The 24,332-nt window shown below is 39.5% G+C and overlaps 1 protein-coding gene across 10 annotated transcripts in view; it reads left to right on the top strand.

Annotated features, from left to right (window-relative positions):
* Nucleotides 1–24,332, top strand: part of RBFOX1 (RNA binding fox-1 homolog 1) — an 889,443-nt gene that overhangs the window by 473,361 nt on the left and 391,750 nt on the right. The gene's annotated exons all lie outside the window — the stretch shown is intronic.

The raw sequence follows: 24,332 nt of genomic DNA, 5'->3' as shown, positions 1-24,332 counted from the left end.
CTGATAGAGATAAGCGAACCCAAACTTAAAAGTTTGGCGTTCGTACTGGACAGTTAGTGTCTGGAGCTAAATTCCAAACACTGACTTTCCCCGGAAGTCTATTGCAATGTCCGGAGTTCCGGGAGAAGTCTGTTGAGAAACAGAGAGATTTTCTTTTTCTTATCCAGACCCAAAGTTCATGTCTCCATTGTTTTCAATGGGGTTCAGGTTCTGGTTCAAGTTTGGGTACAGTTCTGGTACCTGAACCGAACTTTGGAATAAAGTTCGGGTCGGGTACCAGAACCCAAACTTCCCCTGATCTGCCCTTCCCTACTCCCAGATATGAAAATAGCTTTTCTACCTTGGACAGTTCCATTAACACATTACAATTTTCTTGGACTTGCAGGCTGCATTTTGTGGCAGTCTATATCTTTTAATGGCACAAATTGTAAAAGAACAAGAAAACGGGACAATGCCATCCAAAGGGTAATTGAACAAAGTTATCAATTCAATTTCAATTCCATTTTATGCAGGCATGGGCTCTTGATGTGTTTTTACCCCCTATGCATTTTTATAAGAATTAAACTAAATCTACATAACACCCAAGACATAAAGAAAATGTCAAGTGCAATCTGTATATTACCATTGGTATGCCATCTTCAAAATGCCATGCTTGTTACGGGATCTATATTATAGAGTACAGTAGATGAGAACACAATGACCTTGTCCAGCTGTTTGATGTGTGCTCTGAAGTATCTATTGTTCCCATAGATCCATTTAATATACAGGAACCAGTCTGCAGAAGTTATAATTAATGATTGACGTGCTTTCAGCAACCTGTTTATATTCCCAACAATGCGGCATCCTCGAGATTCTCCATATATTGTCAGGCAATGCCTGTCATGGTTATCATGCTCCTTGCAGATCTGATTTTGCAGATCTGTCTCTTCTGGAGAACTAAGAACCTGTTTACTTTGTTAGGAATTCTCATAGTAGTTTACACACATAAAGAAAGCTCCGTAATGAACCTGACAGAATGGATGTGATTGAAACTTGGTCTAGAGTCCCTTGTTCTGTGAAGGATTTGGCACCGCAACAGATGGAAAATCGCATGCATACTCTTGACATTGATCCCAACTCTTGGATCAATAGCTGTGCCAAGTCCTTGACTAAATAACAAGTTTGATTCTTTTTGCAGTTCTCTGTTGTTCTTTTCATGATGGATTTAGGCAAAACAAGGTTGTCTCTTCCAAAAAGGAAAATATAGGTTGTTGATTTTCCCATACAAGAATATAAGTACTTAATCTTACGACTTTAACACTTCAGAGTTAAATATATTACTTCTTATTCACTGGCATTAGGATTTATTCATACCCAGGGGTAGACCTTTGATGAAGTCTACTGCAGCAGATGGCCCATATTATTAGAGCTTTAGGTTCTAAAAATATAAAGAATAAATGTATGAAATTGCTGTACAAATGTAGATTTATTCTAAGGTATATTAGAAAACGTATAAAAGTGGCCTAATGTTTATTGAAGCTGCTTGTGTACAAATCCAGTCTAATGAGCATTGCGATAAAACTGCCCAATATATTGGTTTACATCTAATGTGGCGATCAACAACTCTCTGTGAAGAACCATTTTTGGTGACCACTCTCAATTTAATATATCTAATTGTAGTATGATTGAGCTTTTTAAAGGGAATCTGTCACATGGTTTTTGAATCCTAATCTGAGAGCAACATAAAATAGAGACAGAAAGTCTGATTTCATCGATTTATCACTTACTGGGCTGCTTGCAGTAGTTTTGATAAAATCTCAGTTTTATCAGCAGGAGATTATCACTAGAGGATAAGTAAACCTGCTGCCATGTAGTTCAACCACGCCCCCAGCACTGATTGTCAGTAGTGATGAGCGAGTATGTTCTGTTAACCCTGTCGGCGAGCATGCTCGGGTGAACACCGAGTATCTTCAGCGTGCTCAGGTGTTATGTTTTAGTTGCGCTGTGTGCATGATTTGCGACTGTTTCACAGGTTTAATACATGTGAGGAATGCATAAGAAACAGGCATTCCTCACATGAATTAAAGCTATTAAACAGTCGCTAATCATGCACATAGCACGACTCAAACATAACACCCGAACATACTCGTAAGTCTTGAGTAACGAGCATGCTTGCTCATCACTAATTTTCAGCTTTCTGCCTATGCATAGTGTAGACAGAAAGCTGCTGATCAGTGGTGTGGGCGGGGTTATACAGAGCTCAACATTCAGAAAACTGTTAGATCTGCAGCAGATAAATCTGTGATTTTAGTAAAACTGAAGCAACCAATAAAATAATTTATTCATTGCAGAATTGAACGTCGCTGCCCATATGTCATGCTGCTCCCAGATAGGGTAGCAAAAACCTGATGACAGATTTCTTTTAAAGGAATCTAACATTATAACATTTTTAAATTAAAATTTGTTAGATTAAATATCAATAAATGGATTTTAAAGAACCAGTCAAAGGTCCATGAGAAATTAGTCTTGCCTCTGTTGATCTGATGCCATGGCTTCAGAGAAAAATAATGTGTCCTTCCTGAAAAAGTCCTCAAAGGGAAAAAGAGACACATTATTTTTCAGCTTTGTAATTATTGTTTTTAGTGGTCTCTAAGTAGGGACCCTCTAACTGAGTACCGGAAGACTTCTGAAGGGTGTAATTCAGGATGTCCCAATGAGAAGTTAAATTGTAACTCACTGGATTGTCTCTCTGTGGAAAAGACAGCCTCGTGATCTAAATTTCATAACCAACTTAACTTGTAAAAATTGATTCATGCTCACACTATCATATTACTATACAAAGACTATAACTTTGGTCACTTTTATTGAGGAGTTAAGACATTTTTTGCCCATAAATTGGTCCTTCTATCTGTTTTGGCCACCATATTGCAGTATCTGGAAAAGTGTTGTCATGGCCATGTATACATTGTCCAAGGAGGCTAGTCCAAGTTGGCATTCTGCTTTTACTTGGTCAGGCTGCTCTCATAGTCTGCACGCCCTTTATACGAACTACTGTTTTTAACATAAAATTAGTTTTAGTGATGAAATATTCTAGATAAGGCTTTTACTGAAGAGTCTCAGTATCAGCTAGTATTATAACTACCTATATACAATGACCCCATTGTGAGTTGACCTAATACTTAACACTGCACTTGATCCTGATCCAACTGTAAATGAGAGACTTGTCGAATAACTTGACTTTAGTTCCAGTAAATGATACATTTACTCAGTCTTAGCTGAATTTATTATTTAGATAAAGCTTGTACCCGGATTTAAATGCTAAGATTTCATTCTAAAGGTATTCAATGCTCATAAAAGAACATTTTTTTTATCACTGACTATAACCTGAACCAACAAGTAGTTACCATCTTTTCCTAATTATAAAAGACCAGTCAACGCTCGCAATACATTTGATTTAGTAAATGCTTAAATTATTGAGCAAATAACAATACTTTTTTAGAAGTTTGCATTGTACCATTCTCTTGTTTTTCCTTCTAGAAAATTCCAAAAAATTAGCTAACTGGGTGTTACCACTCATCTTCTCAAAAAGGAGTGTCCCTACTTTGCCTTCATAGTGAGCACCGATTTGACAAATATGCAAATATATGGGGCCACCTCAACTGGTAACACTCTGTTATTAAAGGGGTTGTCCACTACTAGGACAACCCCTTGTTAGAAATTTATGGATACATTAAAGGGATTGTGCACTACTAGGACAACCCCGTCTTAAACAAAATGTACGACCCCGGTAAAATAATAAAGCCTCACCTCCCGTACCGGCTCCATTCCAGTGGTGTCAGAAATTGCGGTCCTGGGGCTATGATGCAGTGGAATGACACGTGATGCTGGCGTCACTGTCCCCACCTTCAGACAAACTGAACATGAATAGGAAGTCCAGGATCAGCTGCAGCCCTGACTCACTCTTAATGTTCAGTTTATACAAAGGCGGGGAAAGTGACGCCAGGGCTGATTGAATGCCGGCGATTACGTGTTATTCCACTGCATCACTGCCCTGGGACCACGAGTGCCGACACCGCTGGAATGGAGCCAACACGGGGGGTGAATATAGTTTTTTTTTTATTTTATCGGGGCCCATCATTTAGTTTAGGAAGGGGTTGTCCTAGTAGTGGACAACCCTTTTAATGTATCCATAAATTTCTAGGAGGAACAATAGAGACCCAGAATAACCTAGACCTGTAAGGAAGAAAAAAATCTTAGTAAACACAAGTATTTGCTAAAACAGAAATGTCAGGAGTGCTGACAGGTCTAAAGCCTTACAACCTTTACACAGTAGAGGCAGTATTGGTATATGAATATTGATCAGAGGTATCCACCCAAAGAATTGGGATAAAAAAGATATTTTAAGCCCAATGTCCTAATAAGCATCAATTACGGGTTCGCTATATAACCCCATACTTTAGGGTATCACAAATAAACAAGATTCTTCAATATTTTCCGTAGGTAAAGGAAAAATGATGGCAGTAATATTGAAATAGTTATGTAAAATAATAAGCTGTTATTGTGGACCTGAACGCGTTTGTGAGAACTTTGGGAATTTAAGTAATATTCTGTCCATTTCCTTTAACTGATTTTCTAACTTGTAGTTTCAGTGATTCAATGTTATCAACCATGGTTGTATAAAGTAATAAGCGCTAATAAATGATGCAGATTTTAATTCTCAGGCAAGGGTCTGTCCAGTTAACCCAATATCAGACAGTCATGAACTGTAAATTTGTCCATTATTAACATTTCACCAGGGATCATGGCTGATATGCAGTTTAATGGCTCGGTAATTAGCAAGTACTATACTCTCTGCACTATTATTTAACTACTTCTAATATAATACATGCTGGGAAGGACTATGGCTTTTGTGTGGAAATAAGGCTCATAATAAATGAAAGCGCCTATGATACGTGACATATATTGGAATTAGTAGTGATATACAATGGCACAACTTGAGTAACAGGAATACCCAACTATGCAGGAGTGCTCCAGTGACTTTCATCAATATAATTAATCTCACTTTAGAATCCAGATAAATATATCTGTTCTTACTTGATATTAAAGAGGAGCTTAAACTGTACAATTCATTTGAAAGGCAGCATTAAAAAAGCACTTAATTGCCAAATTTGTTACAAAATACTATTCATTATATACCAATTGATAGCTGTTGAAAATGTATTGATGTGGGTTTTCTAGGAATACACATTGATAACATATTTGTAGAGAAGTAGTGGAGGTCTGAGTCTGACCCCCAGGACCAGAAATGATCAGTATAAAAGTGGCACTCCAGTGTTTTCATTTTTTTAAAGAGCTGCATCAACTAGAGTTTAAGAAAAGGACTAATAGTCAGTGGCCGCTGGACTAGAGAACTATGGACCTCATACTACCTTTGTAATCTTCTTCTGATTAGAATGCCACTGTACTACAACATAATCACATCAAGGGGCCTGCTAATCAGAAGAGGCATTGGGGATCCCAAAGGTAGTAGGACGTTCGGAGGGCTCTGGTCACAGGCTACTGATATGGGTCCTGTGAAACTTTCTGCTCAACTCAAGCATCAACTCATTTCTACTTAGTACTGCAGCTCAAACCCATTTCCAATAAGTCATCATTGTCTATTCCTAGGAAGCCCATTTAATAAATTTCTTAGGACATGTCTTCCAAACAAAATTTTTCTTTTCCAAAATTTTTCTTTTTCATGGAAAACTATAATATGTGCTTAATAGTGTGGAAACCCGGGTCCATACGCTGCTAAATCACCTTCTTTGTTATCCAGTCCTGACTTACATCTTTCATGTGTATGTAAGTGAATAATTCACCTCTGAATAGGTGATATTTCTTGGACCAATTCCTGAATTAATTGAAAACTTCATTCTTAACATCAACCATTAAAGTTTGTCTTCTTTTAGCCGTCTGAGTTAGAAGATCAGGTCTCCACAAAGGTTTCCTAATGCATCATTAGTACTGCAGTGCTGCTCTTATACCTGCCCTGGCCCTTTCTTAGGGCATCCGGACAAGTAACGGTTCAGAGTGAGAAGCCTAAATTTAATGATGGTTATTTAACATGTTATTTTAAGTCCAAGAAATAGAAAACCTTAATAATAAATGTATGGATAATTTCTGTACAGGGAATATTACCAGTGCTTAATGAATATTTTTCTCATGCTTTTTTTCTAATTAACTCCAGTGTGTAGATTAGGGAAAGCTAGCCTTCAGTACTGAGCCTTTCATTGGTAATAGGCACTTGAGGTGATGTTTAATTAAACTGGAGTGGTGATCGGAAAGAGACCTGTGCAGGCTGAAGTGCTAATCCTTTTGCCTTGCTCGGTGTCCCTGTGAGGTTGTGATTGATGAGCTGATTTCTTTTTACATCTTCATTTGCATCTTCTGCTAATACCCACAGACAGAGGTGTTGTGTGTTACTCTACGAGAATGCCCTATAGATCTGGCGCTTCCTTTACTTTTAGATGCTGCCGTTTGGACACCAGGCTTTGGTCTTTTCTAGAGTAACGAGCCTTCTAAACTATCATCAAACTATACAACTTCCTTCACAAATTGATTTTTAGCGTTTCGATAAAACACAATAAAAAAAAACATAAATACGTTAAGACATGTGCAAGGCACATCTGAATGTTTTTTTTTCTTTTAAATGAAGGTCTATAGGTGGACCTTTTCGAAAGAAGAACCAAATGGGTCAAAATTGCACGGTGCAAAAAAAGCCATCTTTTCACATAGAGCACCATTAAATATGTGCCCACTATGATTTTATAGTATAGGCTTAAATCACAAAATCCAAAGCAAATCAGCAGTCCCCAGTACCTATTATGTGCAAAATGTATAAAGTCAGTGCATAAAAGGCCAGAGAAAGTACAAAGAATGCAGATTAAGTCATATGTGTACTACTTAGGTATGACAGCTGTGGTGTGGATGACAATGGAGTCCCTAGTCCCTCCACCCCAACACACGTTTCGTGTCCAACTTCCTCAGGGGGTGTGAACTATGATTTTAGCAGTGAGAAAAATGCAATACTGACATATTGATATCTGCAATATAGCGATGACAACTTTACTTACGGTGTGAATATGGCCTTTACATCACTGTGCATCAGGATGCATGAACATAACAAACAATAGATGCAATTCATGAAGCGTAATAATAGTGTAAAGCAGTTTTTAATTTCTCATTATTTTCGAGATCTTATTCATCCGTAAAAGTAGTATTTAGAGACATAGGGCACACATTTGTATATATAAACAGGACAAGACAATCTTTTATGTGCGTGAAAAAAAACAAAGTAACAAAAATATTGCTGCTATTCTGATAATTTTCTCAAATGTATCTATGTAGGTAAAATGGATTAATCTTAAATCCTATCAATTTAGTTCAATTTAGTTCAAGAGGTTAACTAGACTGAATTCAGCTATAGTGTGATGGCTCTTTTCCTCTGCTTTGGATGATTAGGTGATGACATCTCTGGAATTGGGTACTCTTCACATGTCAGTATTTGGTCAGTATTTTGCATCAGCGTTTGTCTGCCAAAATCAACAGTGGAACTTACCGAAAAAAAACTATAATTTAAAGATTGACACCTATTCTGTGTTCTGGAGACACTCCTGGTTTTGACATAGAAATACTGATGAAATACTGATCAAAAATACTGACATGTGAATGAGCCTAAAGACACATTCAGTATTTGGTCAGTATTTTACATCAGTATTTGTAAGCCAAAACCAGGAGTGGGTGAAAAATACAGAAATGGTGACGTGTTTCTATTTTACTTTTCCTCCTGATTTTGGCTTAAAAACACTGATGTAAAATACTGACCAAATACAGAACGTGTGACTGTGGCCTGAGGGTCCATTTACAAGGACTGATTGGTGGCTCTAAAAGACCGATCGGCTGTTCTTATATACTTAGTTTATACAGGTAGACTACAGGCAGCCATTGTTCTCAGCACTCCTGTTCACATAGGATGATGCATCATTAAGAACGATGATCTTTTGTGCTCCACAATAGGTAATTTCACTTGATGAATGAGTGTTTTGCTCGTACATCGGGTGATCGACAGCTTGTTTTCCCAGTAAATCTTTCAATGTAAATGCAGCTTAAGACTAGAAACCCAAAGAGGTTTTCATGCAAACGCCACCTGTTGGAAGCAGCAATCCTACAAGTCATTATTGACCCTTTAAAAAGTCTTGCAATATGTCTTAGGATAAAAGCCAAATCAGAATCTCAATTTGCAGACATGGTGTTTCAGGGTATTGCCCCTCATCAGTGCAAAGTATGAGAACGAATTTGGCTAGATGAGAGGCTCTGGACTGAGGTCTAAGGAGTAACATTTTTGCTTGTGGAGAGGTAATCAGAAATTAGTCACTAGTATGGGAGGATGTGTTACGATCAGCAATAAAAAAGCAGAAAATTCTTTAATTCTTCTTTTTAAAAAATACAACATAATTAGTCATACATTTATTACAATTAATACTGATTAGTAGGCACAACCATAGTGAAAGCCCCAAACAGCTGGATTTATAGAGTATATATTGTTCAAAACAAGCCAAGCAAATGGCAGTAAAATGGACTAATGGATGCACTTGAATCTGGCCCCCTAGTAGGGTAATTATAGTAAGTGGAATTTGGAGAGTAAGAATTGTTAGAGGGGCAATAAAAAAGGAATGTCTAAGCAATAAATGTCTATAGCAGGAGCAAGGCAAGCAGATGGCAGCTATTGCTCATACATTCCATAATTCTTCAGAATTGCACTTGCTTCTAAAATTGAAAATAGAGAAGGATTGAATAGTCGGAGTATATACTACTTCAACTACTATTATATACATATATAACTGAAAGGGTAAAGATACAGATTAGATATTAGAAAAAACTTTTTGACAGTGAGGGTGATCAATGAATGGAACGGGCGGCCACGAGAGGCGGTGAGTTCTCCTTCAATGGAAGTCTTCACAGGTCTGAGATGGTTTAGTGAATCCTGCATTGAGCAGGGGGTTGGACACGATGACCCTGGAGGTCCCTTCCAACTCTAACATTCTATGATTCTATATACCATTATATAAAATGAAATATCCAGTATGTAAGGAAACACAGTAATGATGTTGTCTGCATTCTGGAATTGATCCTTATTGTCAATATATTGGTCTTTTTAACATTAGAATGAAGAGCTCATAAAGTATTGGATTTTGGTCAAGTGAGATAAATGTTTATTCTTCTTAATGGGAAAAATAGACAATTTAACATCTTCTTCACTGAGAACAATAAAATCTAGATACATTGAACAGTTCTTTGTTTACAACATGAGAAAGTGAACCCTACCTACACGGGGACCGGGCTTCTGACAGAATAATTCATTATCATGGAGAAAGACTATGCTTTATTTAGTTTGAAGTTAAGACCTGTGAAGTGTCTCATAAGGATTGTTATATAATATTATGCATCAAGAGATTTATGATTCTGCAACAAAGTCAGGAAAGAAACAGAATCTGTAATGATCCCTTCTTATCATAATCAAGTTCTTTTATCACAAGCTAGAATGCAAAGTTACTTTGGTTACAATTCCCATTATAGTGTGAGCTCATTGTAAATCTCCTGTATGTTTGTTTTTATGGAATTGCAGTCCTAGCAATTATCCGTTATACATGTATTAGCGCAATTGCTCACTTTATTAAAAGGTGTAATCTGATAAAATACAAGGTGATGGAAGTCTTATCACCGGCATTGCTTTCCAATCATCTTCAGATTGGTGTACAAAAAATTATAGATATAAATATTTCTGCTATATGACATTTAAGACATATAAATTCTATCTCACAATTAAGGATGAGTAGATTTATCTCGGAAGGATAGAGTTTGAGTCTAATTTTCAGAAATTCACAATTTCACATGAATTCAATCATTTTGACATTGCTGTACGTGCTCCCCCATAATGCCTTACAGCTTTGACATCCTATGGATCGTCATATCTTGTACAATGGTGGTCGAATCTGGGTCTTTACAGATCAGCACTTCCTAGTGGAGCAAAGTTTGTATGACAGAGTCGTTTTCCATCTCCAGAGTCACTGGGTAAGTCTCTTTCTCCTGTAGAGTGTAAGCTCTTATGGTCAGCAGGGTCCTTTCTCTCCTGTAGAGTGTAAGCTTTTATGGTTAGCAGGGTCCTCTTTTTCTCCTGGAGACTCTAAGCTTTTATGGTCAGCTGGGTCCTATCTCTCTCTTCTGTAGAATGTAATCTCTTATGGTCAGCTGGTTCCTTTCTCTCTCTTCTGTAGAGCGTAATCTCTTGTGGTCAGCTGGTTCCTCTTTCTCTCTCTCTCCTTCATAGTGTTATCTCTTAAGGTCAGCTGGTTCCTCTCTCTCCTTCATAGCGTGATCTCGTATGGTCAGCTGGTTCCTCTCTCTCTCTCCTTCATAGTGTTATCTCTTATAGTCAGCTGGTTCCTCTCTCTCTCTCCTTCATAGTGTTATCTCTTTTGGTCAGCTGGTTCCTCTCTCTCTCTCTTCTTTAGCTTCTAAGCTCTTATGGTCAGCAGGGTCCTCTCTCTCTCCTGTAGAGTGTGAGCTCTTATGGTCAGCAGGGTTCTCTCTCTCTCCTGTAGAGTGTAAGCTCTTATGGTTAGCAGGGTCCTCTTTTTCTCCTGGAGACTCTAAGCTTTTATTGTCAGCTGGGTCCTTTCTCTCTCTTCTGTAGAGTGTAATCTCTTATGGTCAGCTGGTTCCTCTCTCTCTCTCCTTCATAGTGTTATCTCTTTTGGTCAGCTGGTTCCTCTCTCTCTCTCTTCTGTAGCTTGTAAGCTCTTATGGACAGCAGGGTCCTCTCTCTCTCCTGTAGAGTGTAAGCTCTTATGGTCAGCAAGGTCCTCTCTCCTGTAGAGTGTAAGCTCTTATGGTCAGCAGGGTCCTCTTTTTCTCCTGGAGACTCTAAGCTTTTATGATCAGCTGGTTCCTTTCCCTCTCTTCTGTAGGGTGTATTCTCTTATGGTCAGCTAGTTCCTCTTTCTCTCTCTCCTTCATAGTGTTATCTCTTATGGTCAGCTGGTTCCTCTCTCTCTCTCTTCTGTAGCTTCTAAGCTCTTATGGTCAGCGGGGTCCTCTCTCTCTCTTTCTCTCTTACTTGTAGAGTGTAAACTCTTATGGTCAGCAGGATCCTCTGTCTCTCACTCTCTCTCTATCACTCTCACCTGTAAAGTGTAAGCTTTTATGGTCAGCGAGGTCCTCTCTCTCCCTATTCTGTAGTATGTAATCTCTTATGGTCAGCAGAGTCTTTTGTCTTCTGTAGCATGTAAGCGCTTATGGTCTCTCTCTCTCTTCTATAGAGTGTAAGCTCTTATGGTCAGCAGGGTCCTCTCTCTCTCACTCTCACCAGTAGAGTTTAAGCTCTTAAAATTAGCAAAGTCCTCTCTCTCTCATCTGTAGATTATAATCTCTTATGGTCAGCCAGGTTTTCTCTCTTGTAGATTGTAATCTCTTATGGTCAGCCAGGTCCTCTCGGCTTCTTTTTCTCTCCTCTCCTCCACGTTTATTTTTCGAGCAACTTAAAATTGTCCAGTATTGAGATTCACGCAAATTTATTGGCTGCAAATAAAGTTTTGTGGGAAAATTTGGTGAATTTTGTGAATTTGAATTTCAAAAGATCCATTCACCTCGACTAACAATGTATAAACAACTTTTGACACATGACCCATTTACGCTGATTTGTCCCGTCTTTCCTCTTATGTGTTGATGCTGCTCATGTCGTTAAGATTTGAAAAAAAATACTGATTTTTTACCGAAACATGCAAAAATGGGTTTTCAGTTCTTAATAAGTGACGAAAGCAGAGGCAGATGCATAGAAGTGGTGCCATGTTGACCATGTTCCCAGGATGGTGATTGCCAAGGAAAGGTGCATCAATCAGCCAATGACTTTTTAAATCCCTTTTTTGAATGAACATTCTCATTTCCTGTGCTTAGGATATAGGTATAACAAAGGGTGGCTGTGATTTTATCTGATAACTCCCCTGAGGTTCCAGTGTCGCTGCTTTAGTAGTCCCTGCCAGTCCTACAGCTGGTTATGTGACATATATCAGTCACAGGACCACTGCAGCCAATCACTGGTGTCTTCAGTCTTGTAACAGAATCATTCTTAAACCTTGCATATGATATGATTGTTGCAGAACCAGTGGGGACTACTGTGGCAGCAGAAAATGAACCAAAGGGAAATTGAAAGGTGAATTATGGCTTATTACATTATCACATACAGTTCTAAAGTTGTTGTCCAGCCATTTAATATTGATGAATTATATATATTCTAAGTATAGGTCGTCAAAGGATAGGTCATCAAAATTGTTGATGGGGATCCAACCATTGGAAGTAAACATTGAAAGGTCTAAACAGCACAGCCCTATTCACTATGTAGAGGCTACCTTTGAGAAAAGCATCTCAGCTTGTTTTCTCTTGAATACCCCTTCCTAAATATCTGATCAGTTTGACTGCTGGATGTCAGACCCTCATCAATTTTAATCAGATATAGGTGGCCTATCCTAAGCATATTCCAAGACAACCCCCTGTAAGCTCCTGAGCCGTTAATGTGAAATTTGTAACCGAGCTCCCAATTTATCATACGACAATTGTAGTCCTAGTCTTCCGATATGAGAAAGGTGGACCTACTGGACTTTAATGATCGACTTTGACCACAATGCCTGAACCCCTCCCTAAGCATATCCCCAGACAACCCCCTGTAAGCTCCAGGGCCCTTAATGTGAAATTTGTAACCGGGCTCCCAATTTATCATACGACAATTGTAGTCCTAGTCTCCCGATATGAGATAGGTGGACCTATTGGACTTTAATGATCAGCTTTGACCACAATGCCTGAACCCCTGCCTCCTCATCTCATAGGAACTTATTGCTGTTGGTTTCGGCTTGGTTAGAGCTCATTGCAGATATACTGAATCCTCAGAAGACACCTGCCGTTTCTAAAACATCTTCTAAGAAAAAAAGCAAAATGCTGGAGAAAATTGCTCCATGTAAGGTTAATGGGTCTCCCTTCGAACTCATTTCTGTTCTTTCTACATGATGCATAATGTGCTTTATTGCAGATAATATATTGTTAGTGACCAGCTGACAGGTCTTCAGATTCACTGTCCCATCTATGGTTACTAAGTATACTGGCCCAGAGTATATCTTTCCTACTGTCCCTTTCTTTTAGCAACATCAGATTAAATTTCACCTCTCCAAGCAGTAGACGCTCCATCTTCTACTATGAAACCCTGAACATTATCCACATTCTATAACCACAGAACTCCAGAGGGATCTTCTTAAATACTGCTGTGGTGACACATAGGTCATTTTTTTTCTCTTTTACCTTTTAGCTCTGGTAACAGTGAGTGTTTGATTTGATAAATAACTGTTTTAGCGTTGCAGCCATGCTGGCATTCTCATTTTTCATCTACATAGGAACTCATTTTATCCCTCCATGGGGTTATAATATAAAATAAATATACATACATAGTAATGGAAAAGGTTTCAGTCCAACAGATCCTTTGTATATTTCTAAGTCAATGCTCAAATGAATATTAACAGTAGAATAGCTATATAAATTATTTGATTGTCGGAGCACAGTGATTATTTCAATTCCCCACAGTATGACCTTTCTGGATTGCACATTTATATAATGCATGCATTATAACATTACCCGTCTGCGAGGCATAATCCTTTATTTACCACCTTCTCAACAGGGATCCTTCTCATTTTATATATCATCTACCTGGTTTGTTTCTCCATATTTTAATTAATTCATTACCACAAAACAACATTTCCTACCTGTTTATCATTTAAATATATTCCGCGCGATATAAAATGGCCATAGAGTAGCATATATCAGTCCAATGCCCCCGGTAATATTAAGGTTGTTATAATAATAGCAAAACAAGGAATGTAGCAAACATCATTGTTACATTCTGTATGACATAGGCCCACACTGCATAGTGGGAGGATTTCTATAAAAAGACTAGAAGCATATTCCTTTGAGGCATGTGATGTAAAAACAGCAGAGTTAATATCTTAGTAATCTGCAGTCACCAACCAAGATTTTTCTTACAATGGGAAAAAAGGATCTCGAAAATAAGTTATGCAACATAATTATGTAACAAAAGGAAAATGAAGAATAAAATAGGAAATTAGAAAGTTGGGGAGAGATCTTAAAGGATATCTGTCACCAGGATTTTTTTTATCACATCTGAGCGCAGCATGAAGACGGGTCAGAGACGCTGATTCCATTGATGTGTCACTTACTTTACTAGGTTCTGTAGTTTTGATAAAAACCCTATTTTATCTGCTCCAGATGTACCGGTTCTCTGAATGCTGAGCTTTGTATAACCCCTCCCCCTACACCACTGATTGGTAGCATTCGGTGTACACTGTGCATAGGCAGGAAGCTGCCAATCAGTGGTGGGGGCGTGGTTATATAGAGCTGGCTCTATATTATGCTGCATCTGATTAGTTGGGAAAATCCTGGTGACAGATTCCCTTTAAAGAATTTCCTATTGACTAAACAGACTGTCCTATATCAAAAAACAGTAAAAACTTTCATAGTAAAAATGCCGCAGAAAAGCTTGTTAAAAAACACTAGAAATTATTGATGTTTATAAAATTTGTGCTTAAAAAATTCTTAAAACCAAAGGGGCAAATTTATCAAGAGTCTGAACGAAAAATTGCCAATGGCAGCCAATCACAAGGCAGCTTTCATTTCACAAATGCAGTTTAAGAAATTAAATCTACTCTGTTATTTGTTGCTAAAGATTTCAATGTACACACTTAGTTTCATCGTTTTTTTTGCTTGTAAAATGCCACAAATTCAGTCCTTATTGGTTATTGCTTCTTTACAAGCATTTTTTTTAATCATTTCATTTTTAACATGTACTATAAAAATGTCAAACCTATTAAATGTAGCCTTTTGGAAAAAAAAGCACCACTGTTTGTTTCTAGAGTGGAATTCAGATTGCCCTTTAGCCTTTCACATATTTTCTGGCCAGAGTGTTCTTTGCCTGGAAAAAATGCTAAAAAACTAAATAAAAAAAGAACTATAGAATGAATAAAAAAACAAACAAAACAAAATAAAACTTAGTGAAATCAATCTTAAAGAGTTACATGGGATTAAAAAAGATTTATTCTTAAGGCTATGTGCACACAAAGCGTTTTTACTGCGTTTCCGCTGCGTTTTTTCTGCCGCGGAAACGCTGCGAAAATGCTTGTTAATAGTAGAGATGAGCGGTGTTCGACTAGAACTGTTCGCCAATCTCAAATTCGAGCTGTTTTGGGCGGTGTTCGAGTTGTTCGACGAACCCGAACGATTTGCAAAAAATTCGGCTGTTCGAGGTTATGTTCGATAACTGTTCGTGCACCAAAAGCGTGTCCTGCATGTCTGGCGCTATTTAGAGCACCAATCATGCAGGGATTGTCTGCCACTCACTGTAATGCCACAGCCATGGTGGTTGTGGCATTACAGTGATTGCCCAAATCGATGGGAACAGTGCCAACAGTGAAACATGAAAAGCCGGCAATTCAGCAGCGGCATACACCGGTACCCGACAATTTAGAATCGAAAGAATAGAGCTTCACACATAGATTAGATAGATAGAAACATGTCAGTCACACATATAAGAAGCACAGTGACAGTGTTGCTTACTGTACTTGTCATTTAGTGTAAAGGATTTATCAAAAAAAATAATAGTGTTTTCATGCACCGTCTCTTTAAAAAAGCCGGCCGGCAATTCAGCAGCGGTACCCGACAAATTATAACAGACAGAATACAGCTTCACACATAGATTAGATAGATAGAAACATGTCAGTCACATATATATGAAGTACAGTGACAGTGTTGATTACTGTACTTGTCATTTAGTGTAAAGGATTTATTAAAAAAAATAATAGTGTTTTCATGCACCGTCTCTTTAAAAAAGCCAGCCGGCAATTCAGCATCTGTACCCAACAATTTAGAATAGAAGGAATAGAGAATCACACATAGATTAGGTAGATAGAAACATGTCAGTCACATATATATGAAGTACAGTGACAGTGTTGCTTACTGTACTTGTCATTTAGTATAAAGGATTTATTAAAAAAAATAATAGTGTTTTCATGCACTGTCTCTTTAAAAAAGCCGGCCGGCAATTCAGCATCTGTACCCGACAATTTAGAATAGAAGGAATAGAGAATCACACATAGATTAGATAGATAGAAACATGTCAGTCACATATATATGAAGTACAGTGACAGTGTTGATTACTGTACTTGTCATTTAGTGTTAAAATAAAGGATTTATTTAAAAAAAAATTGGCGTGGGGTTCCCCATAATTTTAGGCTCTAGCGGAGGTTAACCAGACGGCTGTGGCAGATGTTTGAAGCCTGGGAAGGGGGTAATACCCACGGAGCTTCCCAGGCTACTAATATCAGCCCCCAGCGGAATACCTAGCCTTTACTAGCTATTAAAATGGGGGACCCCCCCAAAAAATGACGTGGGGTCCCCCCTATTTTAATAGCTAGCAAAGGCTAGGCAGACAGCTGGGGGCTGATATTAATAGCCCAGGAAGGGTTCCATGAATATTGGCCCCCTCCCAGGCTAGAAACACCAGCTGTCAGCCACCCCAGAAATGGCGCATCCTTAGGATGCGCCAATTCTGGCACTTAGCCTCGCTCTTCTCACTGCCCTGTAGCGGTGGCAGTGGGGTAATAGGGTTGGGGTTGATGTCAGCTTATAATGCCAGCTGACATCAAGCCCAGGTTAGTAATGGAGAGGCGTCTATAAGACACCCCCATTACTAACACCATAGTCAAAGTTAAAAGAAAACACAAACACCCAGAATAAAGTCCTTTAATTGAAATAAAGACACATTCCTTTATTGTTCTAAATTAAACCATACTTACCGTCACGCCCATTCCAGCTGAAGCCAACGATCTCCTGCAATAAAAGAAAAATAATAAAGCAACCTCATCCTTACCTTTCCATGGTTCCCACGACAGCTTCAGCTCTGCTACATCGAGATAACAGGCTGGACCGCAGCAGAACGCTGCCATCCAGCCTGTCATCCCGCAGACACTGAGAAGCGCAGGCATGCTTGCGCTCTGCAGTGTCTGGCTGTGACGGCATCCAGATGAGCCGAGGTCATGTCCAATGAACTCGGCGCACCTCATGCATGTCACTGACAGCGTGGGAGAATTCTCCTGCACTCAGTACTTCAGCGTGAGAATTCTCCCACGCTGTCAGTGACGTACATGAGGTCAGCTGAGTTCATTGGACATGAATGAGCTCACCTCATGCACGTCACTGACAGCGTGGGAGAATTCTCACGCTGTAGCGCTGAGTGCAGGAGAATTTTCCCACGCTGTCAGTGACGTGCATGAGGTGAGCTGAGATCATTGGACATGAATGAGCTCACCTCATGCACGTCACTGACAGCGTGGGAAAATTCTCCTGCACTCAGCGCTTCAGCGTGAGAATTTTCCCACGCTGTCAGTGACGTGCATGAGGTGAGCTCATTCATGTCCAATGAACTCAGCTGACCTCATGTACGTCACTGACAGCGTGGGAGAATTTTCACGCGGAAGTGCTGAATGCAGGAGAATTCTCCCACGCTGTCAGTGACGTGCATGAGGTGCGCCGAGTTCATTGGACATGAACTTGTCTCATCTTTATGCCGTCACAGCGAGACACTGAGGAGCGCAAGCATGCCTGCGCTTCTCAGTGTCCGCGGGATGACAGGCTGGATGGCAGCTTTCTGCTGCGGTCCAGCCTGTCATCTCGATGTAGCAGAGCTGAAGCTGTCATGGGAACCATGGAAAGGTAAGGATGAGGTTGCTTAATTATTTTACTTTTATTGCAGAAGACATTGGCTTCAGCTGGAATGGGCGTGACGGTAAGTATGGTTTAATTTAGAACAATATAGAATTGTGTGTTTATTTCAATTAAAGGACTTTATTCTGGGTGTTGTGTTTTTTTAAATACTTTACTAGAAATTCATGGTGGTCATGTCTAATATTGGCGTGACCCCATGAATTTCGGGCTTAGGGCCAGCTGATAATGCCAAGCTGGCCTTAACCCCTTTATTACCCAGTGAGCCACCGCACCAGGGCCCTGGATGAGTTGGGTACAGCGCCAGAAGATGGCGCTTCTATGAACGCGCCATTTTCTGGGGCGGCTGCGGACTGCAATTTGCAGCGGGTGGGGCCCAGAAAGCTCCCTGCGCTGCGGATTCCAGCTCCCAGCTGCCTAGTTGTACCTGGCTGGGCACAAAAATAGGGCGAAGCCCCACGCATTTTTTTTTTAAATTATTTCATGAAATTCATGGAATAATTAAGAAAAAAAGGGCTTCCCTATATTGTTGTGTCCAACCAGGTACAAATAGGCAGCTGGTGGTTGGGGGCAGCCCGTCCCTGCCTGCTGTACCTGGCTGGACACAAATATAGTGCGAAGCCCCACGTCAATTTTTTTTTAATTATTTCATGAAATAATTTTTTTAAAAAAGGGCTTCCCTATATTGTTGTGTCTGGCCAGGTACAAATAGGCAGCTGGTGGTTGGGGGCAGCCCGTTCCTGCCTGCTGTACCTGACTGGACACAAATATAGGGCGAAGCCCCACGTCAATTTTTTTAAATAATTTCAGGAAATTCATGAAATAATGAAAAAAAAAATTGATGTTGGGCTTGGCATTATCAGCTGGCCCTAAGCCCGAAATTCATGGGGTCACACCAATATTAGACATGACCACTATGAATTTCTAGTAAAGTATTTAAAAAAAACACAACACCCAGAATAAAGTCCTTTAATTGAAATAAACACACAATTCTTTATTGTTCTAAATTAAACCATACATACCATCACGCCCATTCCAGCTGAAGCCAATGATCTCCTGCAATAAAAGTAAAATAATAAAGCAACATCATCCTTACCTTTCCATGTCTCCCAGGACAGATTCAGCTCTTCTACATCGAGATGACAGGCTGGACCGCAGCAGAACGCTGCCATCCAGCCTGTCATCCCGCAGACACTGAGAAGCACAGGCATGCTTGCGCTTCTCAGTGTCTGACTGTGACGGCATCCAGATGAGCCGACAATGAACTCGGCTCACCTCATGCACGTCACTGACAGCGTGGGAAAATTCTCACGCTGAAGCGCTGACTGCAGGAGAATTCTCCCACGCTGTCAGTGACGTACATGAGGTGAGCCGAGTTCATTGTCGGCTCATCTGAATGCCGTCACAGTCAGACACTGAGGAGCGCAAGCATGCCTGCGCTTCTCAGTGTCTGCGGGATGACAGGCTGGATGGCAGCGTTCTGCAGGTCCAGCCTGTCATCTCGATGTAGCAGAGCTGAAGCCGTCCTGGGAACCACGGAAAGGTAAGGATGAGGTCGCTTTATTATTTTTCTTTTATTGCAGGTGATCGTTGGCTTCAGCTGGAATGGGCGTGATGGTAAGTATGGTCTAATTTAGAACAATAAAGAATTGTGTCTTTATTTCAATTAAAGGACTTTATTCTGGGTGTTTGTGTTTTTTTTTTAACTTTGACTATGGGGTTAGTAATGGGGGTGTCTTATAGACGCCTCTCCATTACTAACCTGGGCTTGATGTCAGCTGTCATTATAAGCTGACATCAACCCCAACCTTATTACCCCCTGCCACCGCACCAGGGCAGCGTGGAAGTGCGAGGCTAAGTGCCAGAATTGGCGCATCCTATGGATGCGCCATTTCTGGGGCGGCTGACGGCTGGTGTTTCTAGCCTGGGAGGGGGCCAATATTCAAGGCTCCCTTCCTGGGCTATTAATATCAGCCCCCAGCTGTCTGATTAGCCTTTGCTAGCTATTAAATTAGGGGGGACCCCACGTAATTTTTTTTTGGGGGGTCCTCCATTTTAATAGCTAGTAAAGGCTAGGTATTCAGCTGGGGGCTGATATTAGTAGCCTGGGAAGCTCCGTGGGTATTACCCCCTTCCCAGGCTTCAAACATCTGTCCCAGCTGTCTGCTTAACCTCCGCTAGAGACTAAAATTACGGGGAACCCCACGCCAATTTTTTTTAATAATAAATCCTTTATTTTAATACTAAATGACAAGTACAGTAACCAACACTATCACTGTACTTATTATATATGTGACTGACATGTTTCTATCTATCTAATCTATGTGTGAAGCTCTATTCTGTCTGTTATAAATTGTCGGGTACAGATGCTGAATTGCCGGCCGGCTTTTTTAAAGAGACGGTGCATAAAAACACTATTATTTTTTTTGATAAATCCTTTACACTAAATGACAATTACAGTAAGCAACACTGTCACTGTACTTCATATATATGTGGCTGACATGTTTCTATCTATCTAATCTATGTGTGATTTTCTATCCCTTCTATTCTAAATTGTCGGGTACAGATGCTGAATTGCTAGCCGGCTTTTTTAAAGAGACGGTGCATGAAAACACTATTATTTTTTTTAATAAATCCTTTGCAGTAAATGATAAGTACAGTAAGCAACACTGTCACAGTACTTCATATATATGTGACTGACATGTTTCTATCTATCTAATCTATGTGTGATGCTCTATTCTTTCTGTTCTAAATTGTCGGGTACAGATGCTGAATTGCCGGCCGGCTTTTTTAAAGAGACGGTGCACGAAAACACTATTATATTTTTTAATAAATCCTTTACACTAAATGACAAGTACAGTAAGCAACACTGTCACTGTACTTCATATATATGTGACTGACATGTTTCTATCTATCTAATCTATGTGTGATGCTCTATTCCTTCATGTCTAAATTGTCGGGTACCGGTGTATGCCGCTGCTGAATTGCCGGCCGGCTTTTTTAAAGAAAGCGTCTTCTGAGCAGTTTGTGAGCTTTTGGACACCTTTGAATGTGTTTTCTATGTGTTCCTATGTGTTTTTGCTTGCCTGCCATTGGTTTTAACGGTGTTCGACGGTGTTCTAAGGTGTTCGATGAACAGTTCGACGAACAGTTCCTTGAACATCCCGGTGTTCGACGAACCGAACCGAACCCGAACACTACGGGGGTGGCTCAACACTAGTTAATAGGTCTGCCAGCTATAACAATGGTAATCCTGATGTGCTGTGCACATGATGCGGAAATTTCCGCTCAGGATTACCATTGCGGTAAAAACCACAGCATGACTATTGTTCGGGCGTTTCTGCCACAAATTCGCGCCCATTGACTTGAATTGAACTGCAGGAAATCCACAGGTATAATATTTGAATAATATGTATATTTATAATATACATGCATAGTAGACAAGGGATTTTTAGAGATCCCATCCACTATGCTGTAACATCTGGACGCTCCGGGTTTGACGCTGTATAAACAATCAGCATCAAACCTGCAGCGGCTCCTGATCGTGGCTGTGTACCCAAACTCACTCACAGCATGTCAATTTCTGTAGCGGACACGCTGCAGATTTTGACCAATTGAAGTGTTATTATATACGGTGGATTCATATGTACCGACAACAAAAGTACGGCATTAGAACACTGCGTTTTGGACGCTGCAAAAATATGCTGCATCCAAAGTGCTGCTGAGTGCTGATCGGGGCGATGTAAAGGCTAACCAAACAGCTGTGAACTGTTAATAATAGCCAGGGACCATGTTTGCAAATGGCACCTTCCTAGGCTAAAAATAGCAGCTCACAGCTGCCGCATAAATTACATGAATGGAAGTGCTAATGAGATTGGGCGAATGGGATTAGCTGACACGTAGCTCTTTTGTTTGGTGATGACAAGGTGTCAATCAGACCCTTTCATCATCAAACGTAATTAAAGTAAAGTAAAGAGTTAAACACACAAAGAGAAAACACTGTATTTGAAATACAACAGGCACATTCTATAATCATTTAAATTAACCAATATACTGAAACCAGATCTGAAGGTGATCCAAGGATTTAAGCAATGTCCCACCAAATAACTTTATTTAGCTCCAAAAAGCATTCATTGATGTACAAAAGTGCTTCAAAAATGTGTCAAATCCGCACATTTTTTTCACAGCATTTTTCCTGCCAAGGAGATGCAGAAACGCTCAGGAAATTTCTGCTTCAAATCTTGAACGTGCGCACATAGCTTAAGAAGCAGAACCTGCTGAAATGCAGCTCAGTCTAAGGGGCCGAGCCAACCGATTTACTTTACCATCTAATGGATTCCAAACCCCATGCATTTTTAGTCTCTGCTTTCTCAAAAGATATGTTTGTATTTTTTTTTTCATTGACTGGATGCAAGGATGCGCTCACCATTGAACATTTTCTGGCATGTCTTAAATTGAGACATGTTATGAGATGCTATCAGCCATGTCTGCTACTATTGCCGGTATGAAATGGATGCATGAACATTGCATTCCTCTCGATTTCAATAGGAGCTCCATCGGCTTCACTTGAGGATACAGAGATACAATAAAGCCAATAGAAGCTGAAGAGGTTCCGGATTTTTTTTACAATGTTACTGCCCTTTGGAAGGGATCTTGGTTCAGGCTTGCACCGATAACATCTTCTGGCATGCCTCAATAATTAATCAAAAGATTTTTAAAGTTGCATATAATCTTCAAGACTCACAGTTCATTATTTAAGTCACACATCTTTTGGTCAATTTTCAGAGCTAGAAAATAATGTTCACAGATTTCAGGAACAAATTCACTGACTTAGCTTTTCAAAATGGATTTCTTTTTCTTTTAAAAAGCAGGCTGTTATAAAAAGTTTTTTAAAAAGAAAAAAACTCAGTTAATTTCCACAGTCTAATGTCATAGATGCGATTTTCAAATCCGGACTCTTCCTTATTAATCAGTTTCTATCTCTTTGGAAGACCTAATATACATTACTTGGACAATACATTTATTTCAGTTTTAACAGTGTAATTCTTCTTTTGTCCTGTGGAGTTGCTGCAGGGAAACTAAACACTTCAGGCAAGATTCTTCTACTGAGGGCAGTTCATTTTTGGGAGTCTTAATAGAGTGAAGCTCTGGGATGAAGTGATTCTTGAGGGTCCTTTAAAAAAAAACAGACCAAACAATCCTACTAACCGATACTGAAATATTTGAATACCGATTTTTGATTTTACAAGCTCCAGAGCCATTGCATCAACGTTCCATTTAAATTGCAGCATACAATCAAGCAAATTCCCATACAATCTATAAGCACTTTGGGCTGGCACAATACAAATTAACTTGAAGTGAATAGTTCATTCCTATTTGCAAGTGCTTCAGTAATTTCAATATGATCCTTAATTCCTTTTTTAATGATGTGCCTTTTCCTGATGACAGCCTGGAAAATGCAATAAATAAAAATGAGGCTATTTTGTCAAGTGGAAGACCAAAGGATGCCGGTGGGACTTCTGCTTTCAGGCTACTGGAGATCAGGTGCACTGCAGAGGTGAAATGTCTCAAGGGAGGAATACAGAATGTTCCTTTTGTAGAAGGCTCTATGGTTCAGAAACATCTAATTAATACATTAGCAGCTGTCAAACAAGCAGACTCCTTGGGAGATATTTTATCTTTGTATTTTAATCAGAATTGAATATAATTTTGATAGGAGATAAAACACGGAAACATATTTATTCGGAGATGCCGCATGTTAGGATTGATATTTACTTGCTTTGTGCCTAAGAATCTCAATGTGACATATAAGATAAAACCTCCAGTAATAAATATGACGTTATGACAAGCTGGCAGTAGGAGTAAATGAACTGAATTATACAAATTCTATAGAGTGCTGTATGTGCTCGGAGAAAGTGACAGATGAGTGTAGGCTCTATTTAGAATATGTCCATCACTAATGTAACAGTGCGGTGCTGTGTTATAATGTGATTGAAGGTCTCGTGTGACATTGTCCAATTAATTTACACATTCTATTCTATGTCTACTGGTGTACATTGATATTCTGCATTACTGCTAATTTTAACACACATTTGGAAAATTCATGCTGCAGTTCAGTGAAGGCTCTTCTTTACAGCTAGTGAGAGCAGTTGCCGAATGTTCCATTATATGAAAAACCAAAGAAAAGAGGAATCCCAAGAGTTAGACAATCTCAGCCAATTTTCTTTATGGTAGCTGGTTAATAAGGTTCTTCATCCCTAGGAAATCAACACTTCAAAGCAGTGACATGGCTTGGACATGTACTTTGGGTACAGCCAACAAACCACCTTTTTTCTTCTTGGCTTGGATTTTTAGATATAAGGGCTAGAACTGCAAATTGTACCTTTGCCTGCAGAGCAGCTAGAGGATATTGAGCAAGGAGTATTTTCTTTTGCAGAAAGTAAAGGCCCTATAAGGATGCAGCTGGGCAGGTCCTGGAGAGG

This window comes from Phyllobates terribilis, unplaced genomic scaffold (assembly GCF_046119375.1).
Source record: "Phyllobates terribilis strain yellow unplaced genomic scaffold, ASM4611937v1 Scaffold_9__5_contigs__length_417890890, whole genome shotgun sequence".
NCBI classification, from domain to species: Eukaryota; Metazoa; Chordata; class Amphibia; order Anura; family Dendrobatidae; genus Phyllobates; species Phyllobates terribilis.
This window is presented reverse-complemented; position numbering and strand designations above follow the sequence as displayed.